Here is a 16,844-nt window from a genome sequence, read left to right as displayed (position 1 = left end):
GCACACGACTGTAATCCCAGCGACTCAGGAGACTGAGGCAGGAGGATAACAAGTTCGAGACCAGCCTCAGCAACTTAGTGAGGACCTAAACAACTTAGTAAGAATCTGTCTCAAAATAAAAAATAAAAATGGCTGGTGGGGATGTGGCTCAGTGACTAAGCACCCTTGGGTTAGATCCCTGGTAGCAAATAAAATAGAAATTTAAAAAATCATACTACAGCCACTATAATGTTCATAGCAGCAAAATTCACAATATCCAAATTATGGAATGAACCCAGATGTCTGTCAATAGATAAAAGGATTAAGAAAATGTAGTATAGGGCTGTGGTTGAAGTTCAGGGGTAGATCGCTCGCCTAGCACATGCGAGGCCCTGGGTTCGATTCTCAACACCCTATAAAAATAAGTCAATAAAATAAAGGTATTGTGTCCATTTACAACTAAAAAAATGAAATATTTTTTTAAAAGAAAATGTAGTATATATACACATTGGAGCTTTACTCAGTTATGAAGAAGAATGAAATAATGTCATTTGCTGGTAAATGAATGGAAATGGAGAAAATCATGCTAAGTGAAATAAGTCAGACTCAGAAAATCAAGGGTTGAAACATTTTCTCTGTGTGTGGGAGCTAGAGCAAAATAAGGGAAAGAAGGTGGGAGGGGAAGGAATTAGGTGCATGAACATCCAGGGTAGTGCCACCGCGCCCAGCATTAGTGGGGATTTAAACCACCCAGTTTGTCTCCAGAGCTTTTTTTTTTTATATATATATTTTTTTTAGTTTTCGGTGGACACAACATCTTTATTTTATTTTTATGTGGTGCTGAGGATCAAACCCAGCGCCCCGCACATGCCAGGCGAGCGCGTTACCACTTGAGCCACATCCCCAGCCAGAGCTTGGGTTTTTAATCATTACTGGGCCTATAGCACAGTATTGGGAGGAATTTCCAGGTAGTGGTCACCGGGTTTAATGAGAAAAGTGCCATAAGTAATTAGAGATATCTGGCCTGAACAAGAAGGTTGGTATGTACAACAGAAGCTCAAGCTACCAAAAAAGAAAGAAAAAAAGGATAAATTAGACTGTATCAAAACTAAAAAAAAAAAAAAAAAAAAATCATTTTGGGCAGTGTTGGGGATCACTCAAGCTTGCTGAGCAAGTACTCTGCCCCCAGCTGTCTTTATAAGGAACTATTACCACTCAAGAATACAAACACTAATAACCTTTTTTTTTTTTTTTTTTTTTTTTTTTGGTACCAGGGATTGAACACAAGGGTGCTTAATTACTAAGCTATGTCTCCAGCCCTATTTAAAGACAGGGCCTCACTGAGTTACTTAGCATTTTGATTTTCCTGAGGCTGGCTTTGAACTCACAATCCTCCTGCCTCAGCCTCCTGAGCCACTGGGATTACAGGCATGTGCCACCTCACCGGCTAGCCCTTTTTATTTTTTATTTGCTATTCTTTTAATGTATATATTTTTAGTTGTAGATAGACAAGTATTTTGTTTTATTTATTTTGTTTATTTTTTTGTGGTGCCAGGGATTGAACCCAGGGCCTTATGCATGTGAGGCAAGCACTCTACTAACTGAAGTCTATCCCCAGCTCCTGTTTTCTTTGTTTTTATGTGGTGGTGAAGATGAAACCCAGGGCCTCACACATGCGAGACAAGTGCTCTATCACTGAGCTATGACCCCAGGCCTTATTTTTTATTTTGAGACAGTTCTCACTAGGTTGCTTATGGCCTCCCTAAATTGCTGAGGCTGACTTTGAACCTGTGATCCTCCTCCCTCAACCTCCCAAACCACTGGGATTACAGGTGTGTGCCCCAAGCCTGACAGAACCCCATTTTTTTAAGTGAGCAAAAGATTTTAATAGACATGTCTCCAAAGAAGATAGACAAGTGGCGAAAATTACATGAAAAGATGTTCAATGTCATTAGTTACTAGGGAAATGCAAATCAAAACCACACAATATACCTTTGTGTACCCACTGGGATGGCTATAATGTAAAAGATGGACAATCACAAGTGTTGGCAAGGACATGGAGAAATTGGATCCCTCTTGCAGTGCCAGTGGGCATGTATTACACAACAGCTGGGGGAAACCATTTGGCAGTTTCCCACTAAGTTGAGCAGAATTACCATATTACCCAGCAATTCCACTCCCAGGCATGTACCCAAAAGAACGGAAAACAGATGTTCAAACAAAAGCTGGCCCACAAATATACACAGGAGCTCTATTCACAACAGCCCAAAGGTGAAAGAAACGCAGATGTCCATCCCTGATGGAAAGAATTAAAATGTCACACACCTCCAGTCCTAGCAACTTGGGAGGTTGAGGTTGAGGCCAGCCTCCACAATTTAACAAGACCCTGTGTCAACATAGAAAATAAAAAGGGCTGGGGATGTAAGTCAGTTGTTTAGCACCCCTGGTTTTAATCTCTAGTATCCCTCTCTCTCTCTCTCTCTCTCTCTCACACACACACACACACACAAAATAAAATAAAATAAATAATAATAATTATAATAATACCTTATACACATACTATTGAATGTTATCCAGTGATAAAAAAGAAATGAAGGACTAAGATGTGTTAAAATATGCATGGGGGGCTGAGGTTGTGGCTCAGTGGTAGAGCACTCGCCTAGCAAGTGTGAGGTGCTGGGTTCGATCCTCAGCACCACATAAAAATAAATAATAAAATAAAGGTATATTTAAAAAAATAATAAAATAAAATATGCATGGACCTAGAAAATATTGTGGTACTTAAACAAGTCACAAAAAGCCAAATACTGTGTGACTCCATTTAACGACATGTGCAGAATATACACACTATAGAGACAGAAAATGGATTAAGTTGCTTAGGGACAGGGGACAGGGGAGAAGAGTGTTGAGGGACTGCCAAAGGGTATGAGCTTTCTTTCTTTCTTTTTTTTTTTTTTTTACATTTTATTAGTTTGATGGACCTTTATTGATTTATGTGTGGAGCTAAGAATTGAACCCAGGGCCTCTCACATGCTAGGCAAGCTCTCTACCACTGAGCCCCAGCCCCAGCCCCAGCCCCAGCCCCAGCCCCAGCCCCAGGGGTTTCTTTTAGAAGGGATGAAAATGTTTTATAATTAGACTGTAGTGATGATCTGGGACCCTGTGCTTATACTAAAATCAGGAATGTGCACACTTATGATTTAGATGCAATGTAAATTGTATTTCAATAAAGCTATTTTAAACATCTGAACGTCTCAAGTCTTTCAAATCCTGCACAAAACAGGAGGTGGTCCCCCTGCCCTATGCCCTCCTTATCTTCATAAAATTTAAAAATGAAATGAAAGCCTGGTGCAGTGGCACACTCCTATAAACTCAGCGGCTCCAGAGGCTGAGGCAGGAGGATCGCTTCAAAGCCAGCCTCAGCAATGGTGAGGCACTGAGCAACTCAGTGAGACCCTGTCTCTGAATAAAATACAAAATGGGGCTGGGGATGTGGCTTTGTGGTCGAGTGTCTCTGAGTTCAATCCCTGGTACAAAAGAAGAAGGAGGAGGAGGAGGAGGAGGAGGAGGAGAGGGAGGAGGGGGTGAGAGGGAGAGGGAGAGGGAGAGGGAGGGGGGAAGGGAGGGGAGGGGGAGGGGAGGTTGGAGGGGAGGGGGGAGGGGGAGGGGAGGTTGGAGGGGAGGGGGGAGGGGAGGTTGGAGGGGAGGGGGGAGGGGGAGGGGAGGTTGGAGGGGAGGGGGGGAGGGGAGGTTGGAGGGGAGGGGGGGAGGGGAGGGGAGGTTGGAGGGGATGGGGGAGGGAAAAAAGAAGCAAGGAAAGACTAGGGAGTTGGAGAGAGAATGCCATGTCTGGAGTATTAGGTGGCCTCTCCCTGTGGCAATGCTGTATAAGGAACAACCTTGAGACTCAGTTGTCTACAACAGCAAACATTTATTTCTTGCTCACAGTTCTGGATCACCTGGGGGCTCCACTGGACCAGGTAGGCTCCACTGGACTTGGCTTGAAGCTGAGTCAAGTTGGGTCTGCTTCAAGTAGAACTTGTTCCAGGACCCAGCCTGAAGAAGTGGCATCCCCAAGGGACATGTTCCTCTAGGGGTGGATAGAACAAGCAACAAGAATCAGAAACACACACACACACACACACACACACACACACACAAACTGTAGACCCTTAACAGGGACTTTGCTTTTTCTTGAGCTGACTTGCCATTGGTCAAGGCAAGTCACGTGGTCAAGTTCTAGGACCAGGGGAGGGGAAAGTATTCAGTGCCTGGAAGGCACTGACAAGTCTCAAGGTAATGGGACTGGACATGTAATCTAATTACAGAAATGGGTAGAAGAGTTGGACATAATAAGCCAATCTGCCCTTAGCCAGGGGCCAAATAGTTGCCATTCCTGTCCTATGAGACATTTGGGGCACAGGTCAGAAAGACTGATGTATTTTGTCTAATGTCTGCTGCATTAGGAACTTTTTTATTTTCTTAATGGAAATGATGTTTTAAAATCTGATTAAGGGGCAGGGGTGTAGCTCAGTGGTAGAGCATTTGCCTACCACATGTGAGGTCCTGGGTTGGATCCCTAGCACTACAAATAAATAAATAAAGTCTTATTATAAAAGTAAAATTACCAGCCCAGGTCCAGTTGTGCACATCTGTAATCCCAGCTACTCAGGAAGCTAAAGCAGGAGGAATGCAAGTTCAAGGCCAGCCCATTCAACTTAATGAGACCATGTTTCAGAATTCTAAAAGAAAAAAAATTATTTTTAAAGGGCTGGAGATGTAGCTCAGTGGTAAAGCATCTGTGGATTCAGATAAAAATCATAAAAAGATATTTAGATATTGAAATACAATTTATGTTGCATCTAAATCATCTAAATTATAAAAAGATAAATAAAAATATCAGTACGAACATTTTTTTTAATATTTTATTTTTTAGTTGTAGTTGGGCACAATACCTTTATTTTATTTATTTATTTTTATGTGGTGCTGAGGAACCCCAGCCCAATATGGAAAATTTTTAAATTTAAAAATTACCATAAGGGCTGGGGATGTGGCTCAAGCGGTAGCGTGCTCGCCTGGCATGCGTGTGGCCTGGGTTCGATCCTCAGCACCACATACAAACTAAGATGTTGTGTCCGCCGAAAACTAAAAAATAAATATTAAAATTCTCTCTCTCTCTCTCTCTCTCTCAAAAAAAAAAAAAAAAAAAGAAAAAAAAACTTTAAAAATTACCCTAATCCTACCACTCAGCCTTAATCAATGTTAATACTTTGCTGTTCATTATTATGTAATTTCTGACATGTATAATCACTCTAACACTGTCTTTAACATAATCAGGATCATGACATACATACTATTTTGCAATCTCTGTTGTCAATTATAATTTCATCAATCCCAGGCTGGGGATGTGGCTCAGTGGTAGAGTATTTGCCTAGCATGCATGAGGCCCTGGGTTCCATCCTCAGTACCACACACAACAGAATTTCATCAATCCACTGACAGGGTAGGGTGAGCTGGGAAGGCCCACACCTATAATCCCATCAACTCAAAAACCTGAGGCAGAAGGGCTTTTTTCCTGCCCAGCCTCAGCAATTTATCAAGGCCCCACACAATTTAGTAAGATTGTTTCAAAATTAAGAAAAAGGGCTGGGGTTGTACTTCAGCAGGTAGTGGGTCCCTGGGTTAAATTCCCAGTACCAAGAAAAATAAATTTTTTCTTCAATATCTTTTTATACACAAACGTAGATCATCATTATTTTCAATGTTTGTATGAATCTTATAATTGCTACATTTTAAATCTGTTTATAAACTTTTTCACCAATAATTCTGACATCCTAATAGATTTATTTCAGTTTTTCATGCTACTTCCTATCTGGATCAATACATTATGCAGAGTTTTGTTTTAGCATAGTCGTGGTTGTATAAATTTCACACTTAAGATTTTTCATAGGGGGGGCTGGGGATGTGGCTCAAGCGGTAGCGCGCTCGCCTGGCATGTGTGCCGCCCAACACCACATACAAACAAAAGATGTTGTGTCCGGCGAAAACTAAAAAATAAACATTAAAAAAAAAAAGATTTTTCATAGGGCTGGGGATGTGGCTCAAGCGGTAGTGCGCTCGCCTGGCATGCGTGTGGCCCGGGCACACTTATTTTTCATAAATGCTTTTTTGTGTAGTTACAATCTGTGTATTTATTACTTTTTTGCATTGCTTGAGACAGCATTATTTAATTGGCCAGTTTCTATTTTGGGATACTTTGGTTATTTCTAGTGTTTTTATTGTTAATCTCATTCAGTCCTGTTGGTAAAGACGGCGCCCGGAGGGCTTCTCTTCGGGGAGCTCAGGTCCATGACGCACTGAATAGCCCCAGAACTGAACCATCACCTCCAATCCCTGAAGTGGCGTGAACTTTGAATGGCGCACCTCCAATCCCTGAAGTGGCCTGAACTCTCAGCCAGTGAAGAAGTAACAGCTCACTCGCCCTGCTCCTCCTCATCCTGCGTTGAGCCCATAAATATCAACACCCTGTTCCTGCTCACTCTACTCTCCCACTCTTACTCTCCCCTTCTCTCCCTCTCCCCCCCCTCCCCTCCCCCCTCCCCTCCCCCCTCCCCCCTCTCTTTCTCCCTCCCTCCCTCCCTCTCCCCCCTCCCCCTCCCCCCCTTCTCTAATGCGATGGCCGCTATGGTCCTGCTAATAAAATCTCAGGTAAACAGTTGTTTTGGATTGTTGAGTTTACGGAGCTCTTCCACCGTTCCTTACAATTCCAGAAATTCTGATCACACTCAATTGGCTAGCTAAGATTTTCCTCCTTTTTAAAAAATTTTAGGGTATTTATTTATTTATTTTGGTACTGAGATTGAACCCAGGGTGCTTTACCATTGAGCCCCATCCCCAACCCTTTTTATTTTTTCATTTTGAAACAGGGTCTCACCAAGATGCTTAGGGCCTTGCTAAGTTACTGAGGCTGGCCTCCAACCTGAGATCCTCCTGCCTCAGACTTCTGTGTCCTGCAATCACAGGACTGTGCTATGATCCTGCCCTGCCTTCTTTTCCACCATTTTTCCCTTCATGTCAAGTGAAGGTGGAACGCCACTGGCATTTTCCAGCTACTGAATTCAGTACCAGCAGTAGGTTACTAGTATAGATTCAAACAGTTTGTGGTCACTTCCTCTACAGCTGATAGCCAAGCCTGAGTAAGAATGGTTTTCAGAAATTCTATTATTGTCCATCAAGCTGATGTGCCTCATTTTGTGACATCAAGGTGCAGGGCCAAAATCACCTGGTGATATGAGCAGGTCTTATAGTCCCTGCACGTGAAGCGCATGCGGACAGTGCAGGAGAAACAAGATTTGAAACACACAAAGCGGGACGGCAGACTGTGGGAAATCGGGAAATCGTGGCCACATCTCCTGTTATGGGGGGTGGGGGGACAAATGCCAGGAGACAGTAAGTCTGATGCTCAGAAAGAATCATTGTTCTAGTGGCGCTCAGGTCCTGAGTCCAGTGACTCCCAAAGTCCTCCTGTATCCCTGTCCTTCACACCATTGCCATTCAGCCCTTCCTTGAATTCCTTGAGCCAATAAATCCCTGAGGCTGGCCTCCAACCCAAGATCCTCCAGCCTCAGCCTTCCGTGTCCTGGGATTACAGGCCTGTGCTACCATCCTGTGCTAAATCCCCCGTTTTGTTAAAGCTAATTTGAGTTGAGACTTTTGCAGCAGGAACTGTGATGTGCAGCCCCTGAACTGATACTAACACCACAGGTTCTGAAACGATGGTGGAACCCTGAAGATGGAAAAGAAATGAAACTGCCTTCTGAGGAGCCCGGATGATGAGGGAGTAGCCTATGCAAACTGTTGTGTGCCCGCCAGGCAGAGACTGCGGAAGGAAGGGAATTTCTAATGACATGCACAAACCGCAAAAATATTTCACCTTGGAATGACAGTTCAATAAATTTTTGTTATTGTTGTGTTTCTGGTGCTGGGGTGGAACCCAGGGCCTCTCAAATGCTAGGCAAGCACTCTACCAATACACCTCGCATCCAGACTGCTGCATTTTAGGGACTGAATAGTTCAAGCAGTGAACTGCTGGGCACGTCTTTATTAGGTCATTATTTTTCTTCTTTTGGATGACTCTTGATAATAGGATTACTGAGCCAAAGAGTATGGATATAGTTCGGCACAGTGGCACACATCTGGAACCCCAGAGACTCTGAAGGTTGAGGCAGGAAGATAGTAAGTTTGAGCCAGCCTGGGTTAATTTAGTGAGACTCTTTCTCAAAATAAAAAGGGCTAGGGATGTAGCTCAGTGGTAGAGCACTCCTGGGTTCAATTGCCAGTACCAAAAGAAAACAAAAGGTATGGCTGTGACTTTTTAACCCCCTTCTTTGTTTTGGGGGGATGGGGTACTGAGGATTGAACTCAGGGGCACTCAACCACTGAGCCACATCCCCAACCCTATTTTGTATTTTATTGAGAGACAGGGTCTCACTGACTTGCTTAGCACCTCAATTTTGCTGAGGCTGGCTTTGAACTCGTGATCCTCCTGCCTCAGCCTCCCAAGCCACTGGAATTACAGGCGTGTGCCACCACACCAGGTTCCCACTTCTTTTTTTTTTGGCGGGGGGTGGGTACTGGAGATTGAACTCAGGGGCACTGACCACTGAGCTACATCCCCACTACTATTTTGTTTAGAGACAGGGTCTTATTGAGTTGCTTAGTGCCTCACTATTACTGAGGCTGGATCTGAACTCCTGATCCTCCTGTCTCAGCCTCCTGAGCTGCTAGGATTACAGGCATGTGCCACTGCACCCAGCGCTCCCTTCTTTTTTTGAGATTAGAGTCTTGTTATGCAAGGCTGGCCTTGAACTCCTGAGCTCAAGTGACCCTCCTGTCTCAGCCTCTGGAGTAGCTGGGACTACAGGCATGTGCCAAGTTTTTGCCGAAGACCACAACAAAATGCCACACCAGTTAGAAGTAAAGCCCACCCCCTTACTTGGCCTCTGAGTTCTCTCCTCATTTAGAGCTTTATCTCCCCCTACTATCCTGTCTTGTTACCAGGAACCTAAATGCCACCAACAATAAAAGCCATGCCAAAAGCAAGTCATTCTCATCTCTCCCCTCTTCTCTCTGTTCCACTCCCATTTTAGTAATCTCATATTCCAAGGCCAAATTCACTGAATTAAAGTCAAGCTACAGGGCTGGGGATATAGCTCATTGCCTTGCATGCTCAAGGCCCTGGGTTCAATCCCCAGTACCTCCAAATAATAATAAAGCTCCACTCTCTCCCCGGGGGTGCTGAACAACAATTAAAGCTCCCACTCCCTCCTGGAGTGCCCACTTAGCACTGCCTACCTGCCCAGTGTCTCGAGTCTCTGCCAGTGCTGCTTTCTCCGTAGCAGGTGTCATAGGGAAGAGCCCAAGCTTTGCAGTCAGATGGAGTCTCTGTAATCAGAGAGAGAGTCTCTGATTACACATTGTTTGATTGCTTCTTCGGGCATATTTTGGAGCAAATTTCGCCTTTACAACCAACCACACTGCATTAAATCTAGGATATTATGAGCTTTAAGATGAACTTTAGGTACACTCAAGAAAAAAAAAAAAAAAAAACGCTGTCAAACTATGACACAATAATGTTTTGTCACTTAGAATTTCATTTTATAATTATTTAAAAGTTATTTTAGATTAAACCATATATATTTTTTTGGTACTAGGAATTGAACTCAGGGGCACTCAACCACTGAGCCACATTCCCAGCCCTATTTTTATTTTACTTAGAGACAGGGTCTCACTGAGTTGTTTAATGCCTCGCCATTGCTGAGTCTGGCTTTGAACTCAGGATTCTCCTGTCTCATCCTCCTGCCTTGGCCTCCCGAGCCCTTGGAATTACAGAGGTGCGCCACTGTGCCTGGCTTAGCCTATACTTTGACATAGGTTTTTATTACATATCACTTCATATACATAAAAATGAAAATCTTATGAAATAAATTGGTTTAAGTTGTCAGATCCCTCTGAGCCTCTGAGCAAAAACCACCAGTAACAAACCTGTAACCAAAAAAAAAAAAAAAAAAGTTAGATTTAGCCTACTGCAGCAAAAAAGAGAATGCATCCTAGGAAACCTTCAGAGTACACTCGGGGTTACCCTTAAACCCCTTAAACTTCCCTTTTCCCTCAACTTGAGCTTCCTCTTACAGTTCTGTGGGGGATTAGGGAAGTGGGACCCATTCCAGACTCAACACTGTCAAGAAATAAGGCAGGCCGGCCGGGTGCGGTGGCACACGCCTGGAATTCCAGCAGCCTGGTAGGCCAAGGCAGGAGGATCATGAGTTCAAAGCCAGCCTCAGCAAAAGCGAGGCACTAAGCAACTCAGTGAGACCCTGTCTCTAAATAAAATGCAAAATAGGGCTGGCTCAGTGGTTGAGGACCCCTGAGTTCAATCCCCAATACCAAAAAAATAAATAAACTAAGGCAGGGCTGGGGGTGTAGTTTGGAGGCAGCATGCTAAAGGCCCTTGGTTTCATCCCCAGCACCCCACTATAAAGTACTTGCTTAGCATCTGAATGGCCATCTAAGTGACAGCTGCCATTTTGAGGAAAAAGTTTTGTTTTCAGCCCAAGGGCGGTTTTGAGAAAGGTTCACCACTCTCTCCTACCAACCCAACCCAATCCCTAACCACCCAAATTAGGACCCGCCTGGCTCTAATCCCTGAGCCTGTTCCATAAAAGTCCTGGAACCCAAGCCTGTTTTGCCTCTCTGTCCTATAGAGAGATGGCCTTTATTTGTCAGCTCTGACAAACTCTCATTTGGAGAGTTTGCTACCTGGTCTCCATCTTTCATTTCTTACTTACAAATCTCTTGTTCTTTACTTTCCCTTCATTTTGGTGCTGAAACCCAGGGTCGGGTTCCCTGGTATGCCTGCTCCCCTCTTTGAGGGTCACTGAGCGTCCCCGGGGGCCCCAGTTTGAATTCCATTGTGGTACCAGGTCCTCCCTTCTGCCGAATGCCCTCTCCTGCCCAGGACTCCTCCTCCTTCAACCCCGCGGATGAGCCCCCGCCATACCACAACTCTCTTTCTGATGAAGCCACTGCAGCAATTGTCCCCTTGGCCCTGCCATCCTGGCCCCTCCGTCCTTCTCTCCTACCACTGCCCAACCCGCATCTCTATGTCCTGTATGCGAGGTGGCTGGGTAGACCGTGTAATCCGGTTCATAAACCTTTCTCTTTGTCAGGTAGAAAAGTGGCTTGAGTCTGGTAATTCAAGTCCCACCACATATATCAAAGATACATCTGACTTAATCATATGACTTGACTTTCCATGATGTCCATATGGTCTTGTCTAACACCCTACTGCCCAAGGAGCTCAGGTGAGTTTGGGAGTAAGCTAGAAATTGTGCTGATGAGGTACATCAGACCTCCCCTGCCCAACTGATTGACACTGAAGTGGTCCCTGATGGAGACCCCCCCCACCCCGCCCTGTTGGGATTATAATCTGCCTGGAGGAGTAACTAGTAGAAACCAACTCATTACTTGCCTCATGGCAGGACTGAGAAAGGCAGCCCATAAGGCTATCAATTATGAAAGGCTCCAGGAAATCATCCAAGATAAGAATGAAAACCTTCAGCATTTTCAGACGCCCTGACCAAGGCTTTATTACAATATACCAACCTGGACCCTGAGACTCCAGATGGGAGACAACTACTAATGACCTACTTTTTCTCCCAGAGTTTCCCAGAGTTTCCTCGATATTAAGGCCAAACTAAAAGGCCTCAAGAGGAGGTCCCTAACTCCCCAAGTGAGGTTCTGGGAGTGGCCTTTGAGGTGTGTAATGGGAGAGATGAGAAGGCCCAGAAACAGAAATATCAAATGCTCATTCAAGCCATCTGTCCGGCAGCAGCATCTGTCCCTGGTTCCACTGGCCCATGGAAGGATCCCTTGGGACCACCCAGACCCTAGTCAGATGGGTCACTGGGCTTGTACATGTCTCAAACTTTGCAAGCCTCCGGACCCTTATCCTAAATGCCATCAGGAGAGACACTGTGCCATTGACTGTCCCTGAGCCCATAGCAGCCCCCGGCCATCCAGCCCTTCTGGTTCCCCTTTCCAACTCTTAGGACTGGCTGCAGAGGACTGAGGAGGCCCAGGTCCCCATCACCCGACCACTACCATCACTCCATGGGAACCCAGGGTAACTCTGCGTATTTCAGGTAGGCCTGTCTCCTTCCTCCTGGACACCAGGGCTACATATTCAGTCCTCAAGGGGTTCTGGGGGCCTACCACTCGTTCTATGACCTCTATTGTCGGGGTAGAGGGTAAACCTACCAACCCTTACAGACACCTAGCCTGGTTTGCGCTTTTGGATCTCTAATTTTTACCCACTCCTTTTTGGTCATTCCACAGGGCCCTGTTCCCCTTGTGGAAGGGCCATCCTCACAAAGTTGGGGGCTATGCTTTCCTCTCCCCTCATATGCGCTTCCATCCAGACTTGCCTGCCGCTCCCCTGGTCCTCACCCTTCCCTTAGGACCATCCCCTATTCTGACTGTCAGTGCCTCCCTTTACCCCTTCTGAGGTGGACCTACTGTCTGGGATGTTTCAAGTCCTTCCATCGCCTCACACCACGAGCCCATTCACATCCATCTCAAAACCCCCTCCATTTTCTGGCCCAGTCACAATACTTGCTCTCTGGACAAAAACTCCGAGGCTTACAGCCTATTATCCAAGACCTCTTGCGAAAGGGATTCCTTAGACCTACTCATTCCCCTTATAACACCCCCATCTTGGCAGTAAAAAGAGCCCAATGTTTCCTACCGCTTGGTCCAAGATCTCCGTTCCCTCAACTCTGTGGTTGTCCCCCTCCATCCCGTGGTAACCAATCCTTATACCCTTCTCTCGACCATTCCTTCCAGGACCTCTTACTTCTCAGTGCTAGACCTGAAAGATGCCTTTTTCTCTTTTCCCCTCCATTCTGATTCTCAAGACATTTTTGCCTTTACATGGACAGAGATTGGACTAAACTCTTTCCCTTGGCTCTTCTTAGGTTACAGGCCCTTCCAAAGAAGCCACTCAACATCTCCCCTTTTGAGCTTCTGTATGGACGGCCTATCTCCCTGATCAGCTCACCACCCTCTGATTCTCCACTACCCTTGGCTCCTCATCTTTTCTGGCCCCTTCTTTCACGCATTAGGAACCTTCTTTGGCAATGCGGTGATGCTGTTCTGGCAAAGTCTAGTTCTGCCTCTTCCCCTTCTCCCACTCTGTCTCCTGGCAACGTGGTACTTTTTAATCATCCCAACAGCTCCCCCCGCCCCAACTCTCTGCAAAATGGAATGAATGGACCCTATCAGGTCATTCGTACACTCCCTTGGCGACCCGCTTTGAGGACATCCCATATTGGGTTCATAACTCCCATTTAAAATGTTTTTTTCAGCCCTTCTATACAGTGACACCCACAGGCCCTCTCAAGCTGTGTTTCTCCAAGGCCGGAACCCCCAGTCTTCCTTCGGTCTCTGGGGACCACGGGGACACTGCAGAACCATGAGTACCGCCCTTCCCTTCTTCATTTTTGCCCTCCTCCCTCGTTCTGCACTCACCTCCCGGGGGACCACTACCAGGGATTATCATTCCAATTTCTAGGAGACTTACAGCAACTTGCTCAAACCATACTAACCCTACAGTCCCAGCTTGATCCTTGAGCTGCTGTGGTGCTGCAGAATCGAAGGGGCCTTGATCTTTTAAAAGACGAAATTTGTCTGCACCTACAGGAGGAATGCTCTTTTTATGTCAATCAATCTGGTACAGAAAAGGACAAGATGAAACATCTCCAACAGGACCTTGAACATCGAAAACCACAACTCTCCTCTGCTGAAGGATGGCAGCTCAGTAACCCCCTTCTCCAGTGGGCACTTCCTCTCCTGACCCCTCTCCTTGTCATAGGTCTTCTGTTAACGCTTGCCCCCTGCGTCATTAGATTTGTTCAAGACCAGATCCAAAAAATCTCTAGCCAAACTATAAACCAGCTTTTGTTACAGGAATACCAATCCCTCACCAAAAATTGGGGCACTGGGGACAGCATTCCACCACCACTCAACCCCTCTGTCATCATTCCAGTGACATCCTAATGAGGGATTCAAATGCCACCCCTTTCCAGCAGGAAGGGAAGGGTTACAGAAGATTGACCTACCCTGTTCCCTAAGGGGCCCAATAAAAAACGAAAAAGGGGGGAATATAAGGTCCTTGCTTAGCATCTGGGTGGCCACCTTAAGTGACAGCTGCCATTTTGAGGAAAAAGTTTTGCTTTCCTGTGCAAGGGCGCTCCTGAGAAGGCTTACCACTCCCTCATACCAACCCAACCCCTAACCACCCCCATTAGGACCCGCCTGCTCTGATTCCTGAGCCTGCACCATAAAGGTCCCAGAACCCAAGCCTGTTTTGCCTCTATAGAGAGATGGCCTTTATTTATCAGCTCTGACAAACTCTTATATGGATCTCTACCTGGTCTCCATCTTTTATTTCTCACTTACCCATCTCTCCTTCCTCCCTTTCCCTTCACAGGGTTTCACTGAGTTGCTTAGCACCTCACTGTTGCTGAGGCTGGCTTTGTATTTATGATCCTCCTTCCTCAGCCTCCTGAGCTGCTGAGATTACAGAAGTGCACCATGGCGCCTAGCAATTGTTCATGATTTATAAAGCAGGAAGTTGAGGCTTAAAGAGTTAAATTATTTGCCCAACGTAGCAGAGCCAGAGTTCCCTTTAATCAAATCTAGAATGAACCCCTCCTCATTTTAATATCCCTGAAATAGGGATTTTTTTTTTCTTTTTCTTTTTTTGTAGTACTGAGGATGGAGCCCAGAGACTTACTCAGGCTAGCCAAATGCTCTACTGCTGAGCTAACTCCTCAACCCTGGGGGTGCTTGTTATAATCAATATTAGTGTGAAGTTTTAGGAATATAAAGAAAGTGAGAAATGTCCCTTCTGATGATACTCAGACCATGCTCTGACAAGCAGAATATAAACCACATTTAGAATGAGACGAAGACGTGGCCACTTCACAACCACAAAAATGACAGTTATCTTTCTCTGAGTGATTATTGACTCTTTTCTGAAGATGACTCTAGCCCTGTCTTAATCCTTCTGCCTTACAGATAAACATAAAGATGGCCAGTCTCTGAATTGCTTTATTTCTTTTTGTGGGTGAAGGAAAAGCAAGGCAGGAGACATGGGTAAATGAGAAATGAAAGACGGGTACCAGGCAGAGATCCACACCAGAGTTTATTTGTCAGAGCTGACAAATAAAGGCCATCTTTCTATAGGAGAGAGAGGCAATACAGGCTTGGGTTCTGGGACTTTTATGGGGTAGGCTCAGGGATCAGAGCTGAGCGGGTCCTAATGGTGGTGGTTGGGGTTGGGTTGGTATGAAGGAGTGATGAACCTTTCTTAGAAAGGCCCTTGGGCGTTAAAATGGCTTCTGTTTGTTAAGATGGTCATGCAGATGCTAAACAAGGACTTTATACCCTGTCTCTAAATAAAATACAAAATAGGGCTGGGGATGTGGCTCAGTGGCCAAGTGCCCCTAAGTTCAACCCCTGTATGCCCCCTTCCCCCCCCAAAAAAAAAAAAAATCACGAACAATGTGATCAACTGCAAAAGACATATGAGGACCGAGAAATAATGACTTCTAAGTGCCTGTTACAAAACCAGGACTATCACTCAGGGTTCAAGCAGGAAAACAGGAACCACAGAGAAAAGTAATTGCAGGATACTGGTGACAAAAGTGACAGGTGATGGAAGCGCTAAGAAACCCAACAGGGGACAGTAAGGCAACCCAGAGATTAACAAAAACAAAAAGCTGCCTTCCGCTATGGAAATGCAGAGACCAAAGGAGAATGGAGGATTAATGGAGCCCAAGGCCATGAATAAACGGATATTGGGACCCTGACTACCTATCACAGTAGGAGCTGGAGACAGGGGAAGGGGAAGGGGCTCATCTGCTGCAGGAACAGGGCAGACAGAGACAGAAGAGAAAAAACAAAACACATACGCTGGTTTTTGCCTTCCTCCCCATCTTCCATTCTTCTGCCAATATCTCCCATTAGTCAGAACCAGGCCTGAAGCCCCCAGCCTTTAAAGACTGAGAAACTGCCTGCCTCAGGGTTTAACTCACTTCAATAGGGAAGGACCATAAAATAAAAACCAAACAGGATTGATAATACCTTTATTTGCAAAATCTTTGGAGATACTGGATACACTTGAAAATAACAAAAATTTCCCATTAAAAATATACTGTGGTGGCCGGGGTTGTGGCTCAGCGATAGAGGGCTCACCTTGCATGTGTGAGACCCTGGATTCTATCCTCAGCACCATATAAAAATAAAAAGTAATAAAATAAAGATATTGTGCCCACCTACAACTAGAAAATCAGTATAAAAAATAAATGAATAAAATAAAGGTGTTGTGTCCGACTACAATTAAAATATATATATATATATATATATATATATATATATATATATATATATATATATATATACTGTGATCCATATAGACTAGGTCACACCTCCTCTCCCCTATCCTTCTAGATTATTCTAAATTACTATGTGTGTAATTACTATGTGTGGATTTTCAGCGTGGGTGGGACATTTTGCATTTCTCAACTTAAATCTTTTATAAGGGTTTCTGCAGAAGAGATAGTGGCCATTCTATGTTGCCAGGTAAAAGCTAGCCCAGAGAACGACTGTGGATGCGGCAGTGTCATGGCAACTGCAGTCTGGTCTTGGGGCTCCCAATGGATTGCTTGTGTGTCCTTGGATAGGGACACAAAACTCTGGATTCTCGTTTAATAAACTTTCCATTTATCATAAGCACGGAGGGA

Source organism: Marmota flaviventris, chromosome 9 (assembly GCF_047511675.1).
Source record: "Marmota flaviventris isolate mMarFla1 chromosome 9, mMarFla1.hap1, whole genome shotgun sequence".
In the NCBI taxonomy this organism is placed as follows: Eukaryota; Metazoa; Chordata; class Mammalia; order Rodentia; family Sciuridae; genus Marmota; species Marmota flaviventris.
Note: the sequence above shows the minus strand (reverse complement) of the source record.